Source organism: Notamacropus eugenii, chromosome 5 (genome assembly GCF_028372415.1).
Source record: "Notamacropus eugenii isolate mMacEug1 chromosome 5, mMacEug1.pri_v2, whole genome shotgun sequence".
Classification (NCBI taxonomy): Eukaryota; Metazoa; Chordata; class Mammalia; order Diprotodontia; family Macropodidae; genus Notamacropus; species Notamacropus eugenii.
In genome coordinates, this window is record NC_092876.1 from 397,538,769 (window position 1) to 397,550,808 (window position 12,040).

A 12,040-nucleotide genomic window follows, 5' to 3' on the forward strand; every position below is an offset into this window, starting at 1 on the left:
ACCCAGAGAGGTTAAATGTCTTGCTTAAGATCATAAAGATAATAACACACTAGAATTTGAATACAGATCCTTTGATTTCAACACAGCACTATTTTCCCTATATGAATAATGCTGCTTTGAGATTCAAGCCCTGGCCATATGACCTTAAATTAGTCACTTCGATTTTATGGGTCTCAATTTTCTCATCTCTTTAGTGATAGGATTTTTAACAAATCATTAAAATTCTTTCTAAATTCATATTTTATGCTTCTGAATTTTGCTAAATATTTTTACAAATAATTAATGACCCATGTTTTTGATATTTAGAGTACAAATAGAGTCTCACAGAGACAGTCACAAAATTCCATCCTCATGTGTACACAGTTTTTGTTGAGACTGTGAAAATTTTCTCTAGATTACAGAAAGCCTTCAGTTTCTTCAGCATTTGCACTAATCCTGAGTAAATTTTGTCAGTATTTCAATGGATCTTTGGTTCCATAGATTATGATAATTGCTTTTTGAGAAAAGGCCATATTAGTATTTACCAAACCTTCTCTTCTTCATCCAATAATGTCCATATCCTTCCACAAATCTTCCATCAGATTACCGTATAAAAGGTAGGTAAACCTTCTCTGTGGTTCATTGTAAAATCTTCTCCCACTCTAATAGAATTCTAAATATAATGTTTCATATGTTTTCACGTTTCTACGTTATTTAAGTACAAAGAGTCTTCAGATTAAGAATGTAGATGTAAACAATGAATTAAGCCTGATCTCATTTCACCACAGGCCATCCGATAAAGGTAAGCCATGATAAGGATCACATTTGTCAGACATTTGATTCCTTTATCTTCTTTTTGTAAAAAGCATTTTCTAGGTATGTATCAACTTTGCATTGAAGAGGTCTCTTGTGTATTTTTAATCTCATTTCAGTTCATACTTTTTCAATTTTCAGTTGATTTGAAAGATAGATATTTAAATCCAGTTTGCAATTTCATTTAAAACTATATTTCCTTTGGACCAACTAAATGCTGCAAACAGACTGTTTTTATCCAAATCTGGTGCAGAATCAACAAAAGAGAAAAAAAAAAAGAAAAGATCATTCTAGGACATCCCGACTATTTCCACTGAAGACTCAAGCTGTACCAACTCTTTTATATGTGTGTATGCATATATGTGTGCAGGCACATTTGTGTTTATACACACACACATATATACATACAAATATATGTAAATACATATATTTACATATGTGTATGTATATATAATGCATAAATACATATACACACACATATATATCTATATACTTTTGTGAGGTATTATATGAGGGAGAAAGAAATAGAGTCTGACACTTCATGAAGTCAGAAGTCTTTAAAACAGTGGGAGAAGTAATAAGGAAGGAAAAGAGATTGGATATCTACACATATTATCTTAACATAAGTACTAATGAAGTAATAGTGCCTAATTTCAAAGATGGTGCCACCATTACCATTTTTTTTTTGTAAATGAAGGAAAGTTGTGTCAGTTACTAGAGAGATGATTCTCTCTGCCCTTCATCACTGGCAAGATCTTGACATAAATCCTTTTAAATGTTATATTATCTACACTAAGCTCCATAATCAGCATGGGATTTAGATCACTATGTAGTACAATAACAAACGATCTCCGATACCTGTCAGATACAACAAGAATTAAGCAACAACATAAAGCTATCTGTGGTGCATTCATTGATTTTTATAAAACCATTAGTTACTTAAGTAAAATTAGGCTTTTGTGTTTACTAAGCAAGCTAGTTACCTATAGAAATCTTCATCTGAAGGCTGTGCATCATCAATAGGTGTCAGTTTTCCCTATGACCAATGGACTAATGCGGGATTGTGTACTCTGCTTTGTTTTATTCAACTTTTATGCACACTGAAACTAAAGATAGAGACCTAGAAACTATAATTGAGATTTTTTCCTAGTAATCTGGGAAAATATTCTAATGGTACAATCCATGAAGCTTAACAAAAGCCCTGAGAAGATAATCAGATCATAGATTTAGAACTAGAATGGATCTTAGAGGTCATCCATTCCAACCCCTGCATTTCATTTATGATAAAGTTGAGGCTCAAGGAAGTTGTGATTTCCCTAAACTCCTACAGATAACAAGTAATAGCACTGGAAAGGAAATCTAGATTACTCTGATGAAAAATCCAGAACTTTCCCATTATACCAAGACCCTGCTCTCAAGAATTGTTAGATCCTAATGAACATGATCTTGAAGTACATGTGCAGGAATGAATCATAATACAAAAATTTATTAAACTCTTATCATATGCTAAGCAAGCAAGAGACTATTTGTTTCTGCTTCCAAGGAGCTCACACATTCATTGTGAGGAACCTTACCAATGCTGTGAGCTGATTTGCAACATCAAAAACCATACCACAGCCTAAGGCTTGTCAAATTATTTGAGGACTAAATCCAACTTGTTGCACATTTTTTCAGCAGCCTGCAAACCAACAGTCTTTTACATGTTTTAAATGCACAAGTTTATTTACAAGTATAAAAAGCATTCTTGGCTCCTTGACCACATACTATAGTTTGCTGATTCCTGTCATAGACCAATATAAGTCTGGAAGTGAGTTATATTCCATTCATACAATGGCAGCAAGCAACTTTAGAGGTTAAGGGATTGTAAGAGGTGATGTAGAGACATCAGGGCCATCTGCCTTACATGTACTTAACCAAAGATTCCCATCTTGCTCATCCATTTCACCTGAGCTTGAGGACAGTTTAGCCACAAGAAACCTGTTACTAGCCTACACAGTCCATTCCAACTTTGAGCAGCTTTTCTTGTTAGGATTTTTTTTTCAACTAAATATACCCCTCTCTTTTATCCTTTCATTGTTCTCAATCTTGTCTCTGGAGGCCAGTAGAATAAACTTAATCCTTCTTCTTGTCATAAATCAACCTAACTCTACTATTATGAGTTTCATCTCTTATCCACAAGGATACCAAGAAACTTCTCTAATTGTTTTGCTAAAATCTAGTACATATGATCTATAATATATAATGTGTATTATATAACAGAAAATTTTGTATATATCTATATAAAATTTTGTATGTATCTATATACATATCTATATACATATATAATCATATATATACAATTGTATATATACAATAATACACACCTGTGTATATATACATATATACACATGTGTTTACATGTATATATGTATACATATGCATATGCATATGCTTATACATGTATAACTTGTAACATGCATAAGTCCCTTCCCTTCAACTAGTGAATTCAGTTTAGAAAAAAAATGAGGTTAGTCTGATGTGACATAGTCTGGCAGCCAAGTCCTCTAGAGAGGAGTTCATAGAAGCTTTTGAGATCACAGAATCATAGACTTTGAGCATGTGTCTACTCCATGCTTATCTCTGATTCTTTCAAGTCTGTTTTGTATTTCTGTCTACCTAGTCTTTAAAAATAATAGTTAGACTAATACATTAATGATATCTATGTATTTAATTTGCTCAAAAGTATCTCAGAGGGAGGTTTTGGTTGGTTACAAAAAGAAAGAGTTTTTCTTTCTAATTTGTTGAGATCACCAGCTGGGATCTCAAGACAAACCAAAGAGAGTTCATTGATTCATATCATTTAGCTTTTGAAAAGCAGCAGAAAGATTAAAAAAAACCCTGTACCAAAAAGAAACCCAGCCTCAACTAGAGACAACAATATTCTGATATGAGATACCTTGGTAAAGCTCTTGGTAAAGAGCTGGAGTCCCTTGACCTGGAAGCAGTGGTCTCCTGCAACTCCTTTTTCCATTGTTCTCTACTGAAGCATGGTTAAACATATCCCTGGGTCAGTGGAGGGGGAGGGAAGAGATGACTGGTGGTGGGACTAGAGAGAAAAAAAGGGAAGAATAGGGGAAAGGGTGGCTTGGCCCACAGGCAGGTGGGGCCTGTCATGGAAGTAGCTAGTCCTTAGCTATTAGTTGCCTCAAAGTCAACTCAGTTGACTTGAATGAGATCATATCGGTTTTTAGCAATCATAGTTTCTCTTTCTAAATGATCAGAAATCATCCCTTTACTAGTATGTTCTAAAGTTTTGCAGAATTAGAAATCAAATTTAGTGACCTAAAGATTACAGTCTTAAATAATCTTCTTCCTTAAAAGCAAGTAGATATAAATGAATAAACAGATAGATTTAAAAAAACTCAACCTTCTCAAAGCACATGGAACTTCATTTTGGAGAACAATTTGGAACTATGCCCAAAGGGGTATAAGAATGTTCATTCTCTTTGACCCAGCAACACCACTTTTAGGGCTGTATCTCAAAGAGATCATATAAATGAGAAAATGACCTACATGCACAAAAATAATTATAGAAGCTCTTCTTATGGTGGTCAAGAATTGGTGATTGAGGGGATACCCATCAATTGGGAAATGGCTGAACAAGCTGCAGTATATGAATGTAATGGAATACTATTGTGTTATAAGAAATGATGAGCAGGTGGACTTCAGAAAAACCTAGAAAGACTTATACGAACTGATGCTTAGTGAGGGGAGCAGAACCAGAAGAACATTGTACATAGTTAAAACCGCCTTGTGTGATGACTAACTTTGATAGACTTGGCTCTACTCAGCAATGCAAGGTTCTAAGACAGCTCCAAAAGACTCATGATGGAAAATGCCATCCATATCCAGAAAAGAACTATGGAGTCTGAATGCAAATTGAAGCATACTGTTTACTCTCTCTTTTGTTTTGTTTCTTCTTTCTTGTAGTTCATTCCATCGGTTCTAATTCTTCTTTGTAACATGAATAATGTGAAAATATGTTTAATGTGAATGTATATGTACAGCCTATATCGGATTACATGCCATCTTGGGGGGGGGAAGGGGAAGGGAAGGGAGGTGGAGAAAATTTGGAACTCAGTTTGTGGAAGTAAATATGGTAAATATAAATAAATAAAATTAAGAAAATTTTAAATAAGCTTATTGAACTTCTTTGAGTCTCCAAGTTCTTTTACAGATGCCTAATGACAGCTTAGTAATCACATCTTCTAGCTCTTTCAATACCTTTGGAACTTGCTCCTCTGGGACAAGGTGGTCTTCCTGCCTCATCTTTCCCCTATCCAATCCGCACCTTACCTGCTGCTCATAAACTTCCCTCCTCCCAATCTCTGGGGAAGGGATATTCTTTTGAGTTTTTTTTTATATTTTAAAATTTTATCTAATAATTACCACCACCTATATGGTAGCAAAGAATTATTATGTGAATTTTCAGGAAACTTAGCAAGGCTGAAATTAATCAACCAATAAATGAATATTTACAGTTTCCATGAGTGCAAAGACTTTGCCATTGCCCTTCTACATATGTAAAATGTGACCAGCTTACTCTTCTGCAGAGACAATTACCAGTGATAGGAAAAGCAATGATTTTATAGGCAAAAGAGCTTGGTGAACTCTTGTACTAAAATGTTGTTTTCTCAAAGATCTCATCCTTTACTTTGTGACTATTCTAATTTATAACCAACTTGCAAGATTAAAAAAAACAACAGCAATTCATAACCAATAGAACACTTAATGTAATGTTTAGAGCTTTATCCTTAAGTCAGCAGTTCTTCCTACCCTTCATTTTCTTTTTCATGTCAAATATTAAAGATTTCCACCATTTTCTCAAATTTTCTTATTCTTTATCAGTTAACCAAAATCAATGAGAATATTGAATATTCCTAAACCTTAAAAATCCTTATTATCTTACTCATCATTCTGGGGGCTTTTCAGTTTTCTCATGGAGAAAAAAATAATTTAATCATAACTCAAACATATATTGTCTACCTGCTACTTCTACAACACAATCCTAGATGGTAAAATTTGCTGTATATTGTCTTAATTTCTGACGCATGGGGAAGGAGAAATCATCAAGAAAATCTTTAACCATCATGTGGAAAACCTTGAAAGTCCATGCTTTGTCCTCAAGGTTCAATTATTTTCTTTTATCCATTGCTCAATCCATTAAATTATCTAATCTAAAAGATTCTCTAGTTTTTCTGGTACATTGCTGGGCACATAAAGAATTTGGAAAATTTCACACTGGATATTGTCCAGTAGTTTCTTTACATTGTATCCCCTCTTTTCAAGTTTTATATATAAGATAATTATCTGTTTGAAACACAAAAAAGATATGAAACCATTATTCAGGGAGAAGTCAGAGCCATGGTAATCAACAATAACTGCGCCTTCTTTCATTTTATAACTTAACTACTCTGTCTTCATCTAAAACGGGATATTCATATTCTCCAATAAAACCATCATATAATGGTCCTTCTTGTGGTCAATTGCCCACATTAGTGCATGTCAGTCCTGTTCTTGATGCAAGTTCTTTACTTAGTGTGGTCTTTCCATCCCCTGTTGTACCTGTAAGCAGGATATTTGACAGTCTCATGGTCGCAATGGGACTGGCTCTGCCCTGGTCACTTACTCTTCATGAGGGAACAGCAGTCAGAGGGGGCCCCAAAGGGATATTCTTAATGAACAAGTCTGATTTTATTGAATCCTGCTCCAAAATATCTAGTGATTCCCTTTGGCCTTTAAAGAACTTTCCAATCTGATTTTAACATAGTTTTCTAGGCTTATTGTACACATGAATACACACATATGTGTGTATATGTATGTATGTGTGTATATGTATGTATGCATATGTATATATTTGTATATATATACTTATAAATACATGTATCACATACACCATTCAAATAATATATACTACAAGGCACATACATAAATGTACATTCATGTATAGCTTAGTGCAGTTTTAAGCTGTTAAAGATATGAAGACATACAAACAGAGAAACAGAGACAAAGAGATAGAGACAACAAAGAGATAGAGACAGTGAGAAGGAGACAGAGAGAGAGAGAGAGAGAGAGAGAGAGAAAGAGAGAGAGAGAGAGAGAGAGAGAGAGAGAGAGAGAGAGAGAGAGAGAGAGAGAGAGAGAGAGATTGAGTCTGTTTCCTGAGCACTCCAGCTTCTTGAACTCCAGTACTACATCACTAAATGTCTATGGGACATTTCAAAACTGATGTCCCCCTGACATTTCTAACTTACACATTTGAAATAAGAAAAAAAGAAATCAGTAACTCATTATATTTCTCCCAAATGCCACCGTTATATAGAACTTTCCTTTTTCTTTTGAAGGCACCACCACTATTCCAGTAACGTAGACTCAAAACTTCAGCCCTATCCTTGGACTCTCACTCACCCCACTGATCTGATCAGTTGCCAGATCTTAGCATTTCTGCATCTACAAATTTCCTCACATCTGATGCCTTATTTTTTTTTTTTTTCTAACTTAACCATTTCCATAGTTTAGGTCTCCAAGACTTCTCATTTGGAGTATACTTCAAGCAATCTCTGTGCTTCAAGTCTTTTCCTACTCCAAGCCATCCTCCATACATTTGCTAAAATGATATTCCTTAACCTTTGATCTGACCATTTCACTTCCCTATTCATAAAATCTGTTGATTCCTATTGCTTTTAAAACAAATACAAACTCCATTGTTTGGCTATTTATATTTGTAACCCTTACCAGTCTCTCATTCCAGCCTCTCCTTCTGTTATGGTCTAGCCAAACTGACTCTCTCTCTCTTCCTATCATATGGAGCTCCATCTCCCATCTTTGTCCTTTGTGCCTCTGTCTTCAATAAGGTTATATGAGGTAATCTCTACAGATTGTGAAAGTCTTTAAATTAGTAGAAGAAACAAAATTTGCAACTTGATTCTACTATGTACCAGATACTCTTTACCCTTCAGTCTTCCCTACAAACATATACTGCCATCCAGTGACATTTGATACCTTGTTCCTCATATGTCATCTCTTGACTCAGAGCCTTTGCGTTTTTAATTTTATTTTTTATTTATTTTTAGTTTTCAACATTCATTTGCACAAAATTTTGAGTTCCAAATTTTCTCCCCATCTCTCCCGTCCCCCACCCCAAGACACCATGCATTCTGATTACACTTTTCCTCAATATAGTCTCCCTTGTATCACACTCTTTCCTTCCCTTATCCTGATCTTCTCTTTTCTTGTAGGACAAGATAGATTTCTATACCTCATCACCTGTATTTCTTATTTCCCAGTTGCATGTAAAAACAATTCTCAACATTTGCTCCTAAAACTTTGAGTTCCAACTTCTCTCCCTTCCTCCCTCCCCACAAATTCCTACAAAGAAGGTAAGCAATTCAATATAAGTTATACATGTGTAGTTTTGCAAAAGATCTCCATAATAGTTATGTTGTGAAAGACTAACTATATTTCTCTCCTTAAGCCAAATGTGTGAAGCCAAAAGTGATGAGTAAACTTCACTTTTTTCCCTCTCACCTCCTCCCTTTTCCCCTTCATCGAAAAAACTTTCTTGTCTCTTTTATGAGAGATAATTTGCTCCATTCCATTTCTTCCTTTCTTCTCCCAATATATTCCTCTCTTACCCCTTAATTTTATTTCTTTAGATATCATCGCTTCCTATTCAAGTCACCCTGTGCCCTCTGTCTATATGTATATAATCCCTCCAACTACCCAAACACTGAGAAAAGTCTCAAGAGTTACAAATGTTATCTTTCCATGTAGGAATGTAAACAGTTCAACTTTAGTAAGTCCCTTATGATTTCTCTTTCCTATTTACCTTTTCCTGCTTCTCTTGATTCTTGTCAAATTTTCTATTCAGCTCTGGCCTTTTCATCAAGAATGCTTGAAAGTCTTCTGTTTCATTGAATGATGATTTTTTTTCCCCTGAAGTATTATACTCAGTTTTTCTGGGTAGTTGATTCTTGGTTTTAATCTTGGTTCCTTTGACTTCTGGAATATCATATTCCAAGCCCCCCGATCCCTTAATGTAGAAACTGCTAGATCTTGTGTTATCCTGATTGTATTTCCACAGTATTGGAATTTTTTTTGTTTCTGACTGCTTGCAATATTTTCTTCTTGATCTGGGAGCTCTGGAATTTGGCTTGAATATTCCTAGGAGTTTTTATGTTTGGATCTCTTTCAGGAGATGATTGGTGGATTCTTTCAATATTGATTTTGCCCTCTGGAATATCAGGGCAGTTTTCGTTGATAATTTCATGCAAGAGGATGTCTAGGCTTTTTTTTGATCATGGCTTTCATGTAGTCCCATAATTTTTAAATTGTCTTTCATGGATCTATATTCCAGGTCAGTTGTTTTTCTAATGACATATTTCATATTTTCTTCTATTTTTTCATTCTTTTAATTTTGTTTTATAATTTTTTGGTTTCTCATAAAATCATTAGCTACTTACTATCTGCTCCATTCTAATTTTTAAAGAACTATTTTCTTCAGTGAGCTTTTGAACCTCCTTTTCCAATTGGCTAATTCTGCTTTTTAAATCATCCTTCTTCTCATTGGCTTTTTGGACTTCTTTTGACATTTGAGTTAGTCTATTTTTAAAGGTATTGTTTCTTTCAGCATTTTTTTGGTCTCCTTTAGCAGACTGTTTACTCGCTTTTCATGATTTTCTTGCATTGCTCTCATTTCTTTTCCCAATTTTTCCTCCACCTCTCTTTCTTGACTTTCAAAATCCCTTTTGAGCTCTTTCATGGCCTGAGACCTTTGCATGTTTATTTTGGAGGGTTTGGATGCAGAAGCCTTAACTTTTATATCTTCCTCTGATAGTATACATTGTTCTTCTTCAACTGAGAGGATGGAAGAAAATACCTGTTCACCAAGAAAGTAATATTCCATAGGCTTATTTTTTTCCCTTTTTGAGCATTTTCCCAGCCAGTTACTTGACTTTTGTGTCCTTTGTCAAGTGGAGGGTATATTCTAGGGACCTGTAAGTTCTCAGTTCCTCCAACATGACACAATCAAGGGAGAGGAGTAAACTCCTCTGCCCTGCACTCTGGTCTAGGAGCAAACACAAGCTTTCCTGCCCAGGTTCTTTGAGTAGACTTCCCTCTCTGGAGCCTCCACCAGTTCCACTAAGCCAGAGCTCCTCTTCACCCCAGAACCACCACTCAGGTCTGAGACCCAGATCAGTGGCTCAAATTCCCCAGGGTCTTTAGGTGGAAGGCTCCAAGAATGGATGCCACCATCACCTGGGGCCACATGGGGAGGGGGCTAAGGCAGGACTCTGCTCTCTTCTCACCCAGGTGAAAGAGTTTTCTTACTGATTTTGAAGCTGTCTTTGTCGTTTGTGGGGTGAGAGCTCTGGGGACTGCAGCTGCTACCCGGGATTCCATGACCTGAAGCCAGTTCTGGTTCTTTCCCTGCCATGCTGCATGGCCATGGCTGGGCTGCCATCTGAGGGCTGCACTCCACCCTGAGCCCAGTATGATAGACCTTTCCTGTTGGCCTTCCAGGATACCTTGGGCTGGAAATCTCTTTTACTCTGTCATTTAGTGGATTCTGCTGCTCTAGAATTTGTTTAGAGTCATTTTTACAGGCATTTTATGTGCTGTGGGGCAAGAGCTTCTACAGGTCTGTCCTTCTCCTCTGCCATCTTCCTCAGACACCTTTCACTGTTATCCCTAATGCTTAGAATTCTCTCCCCCTTTGTCTCCGCTTCCTGACTTCCCTGGTTTCCTTTCCTATCCTCTGTAAGAAATTTCCCAGTCCTTCTTAAGGCTACTGCTTTTTATTTTGATTATCTCCAATTTATCTTGTATATATCTTGTTAGTACATAATTACTTGTATGTTGTTTCTTTCACTGAGCTCCTAGAGAGCAGGTACTCCCATCCCCACTTTGCACTTTCTTTTCTTTTCTTTCTTTCCTTTTTCTTTTCTTTTCTTTCTTTCTTTTTCTTAGTGCTTCCTTCCTTCCTTTCTTCCTTCCTTCCTTCCTTCCTTCCTTCCTTCCTTCCTTCCTTCCTTCCTTCCTTCCTTCCTTCCTTCCTTTCATCTTAGTGCTTAGCACAGTGCCTAACACAGTAAGCTTATACATTGTTGTTGGTTGTTGTCCTTTGTTCTTAAAGAGAAGTGAAATGTCATCACTATGTGGGCGCAAGGTACAGGGTTTCTGACTGGCTGATCAAACTAATATAAAGTTTCTTCTTCAGCATTTTTTTGGGTCTCCTTTAGCAGGCAGTTGGTGCATTTTTCATGATTTCCTTGTATCATTCTCATTTCTCTTCCCAATTTTTGTTCTGCTTCTCTTACTGACTTTTGAAATCCTTTTTAAGCTCTTCTGTGACCTGAGACCAATTCATATTTTTCTTTGAGGCTTTAGATGTAGGAGCTTTGTTTTTGTTGTCTTCTGTTTGTGTATTTTGGTCTTCCTTGTTTCAACAGTAAGATTCTCTAGTCTGATTCTTTTTCTGCTTTTTTCTCATTTTCCCAGCTATTTACTTGACTTCTTTGTCAAGGTAGTTCTCTGCTTCCAGTGGAGATGGAGGGTGTACTGCAGCCACTCCATTCACCCCCACCCCCCCAATCTGTGGGCCTAGAGCTCCAGAAACAGTCACGGCCACTGCCACTGTCCTTGCCCCTACTGCTGCCCCCAGGGTCTCCTCCTCCACAGGCTCCTCCAGCCCTTCTGATGCCCTGGGGTCTGGGGCCCAATCACTCTACTCTCTCATACAGGTTCCACGGTTTTTTTTCCACTGAACTTCCAATTTGTCCTCAGCGTTTTGGGGTTGTGAAGTCTGGAAACTGCCATTGTGCCAGAGATTCAGTCCCCTGAGCACTGTTCAGGATCAGTCTGTGCCTGTGTGGCCCACACTAGACTGTGCTCTGCTCCCAGCATGGTGAGGTAGATACTTCCTATTGATCTTCTAGGCTATCTTGGGTTGTAGATTTCCTTCATTCCATCCTTCTGTGAGTTCTACAGCTCCAGAATTTGTTTAGAGTCATTTTTTCAATAGATATTTGGCTGGGTTAGGGGGGAGAGCACTAACGAGTCCATGCTGTTACTCTGCCCCCATATGAAGTTTCTACCACAGGTTGGTTACAAATAGTCTGTATGAACATTTGGAGTGGAGATGTCTCTAAATTTGTGCATCTCATGTTTCTTTTGAGCTACTGCAATTCTACTTTGCTCATAGAGCATA

General features: G+C 36.7%; 1 pseudogene; it reads right to left on the reverse strand.

Moving 5' to 3' along the window:
- Positions 1 to 5,961: 5,961 nt before the first annotated feature.
- On the reverse strand, positions 5,962 to 6,424 carry LOC140503064 (adenylate kinase isoenzyme 6 pseudogene; annotated as a pseudogene).
- Between the last annotated feature and the right edge of the window lie 5,616 nt (positions 6,425 to 12,040).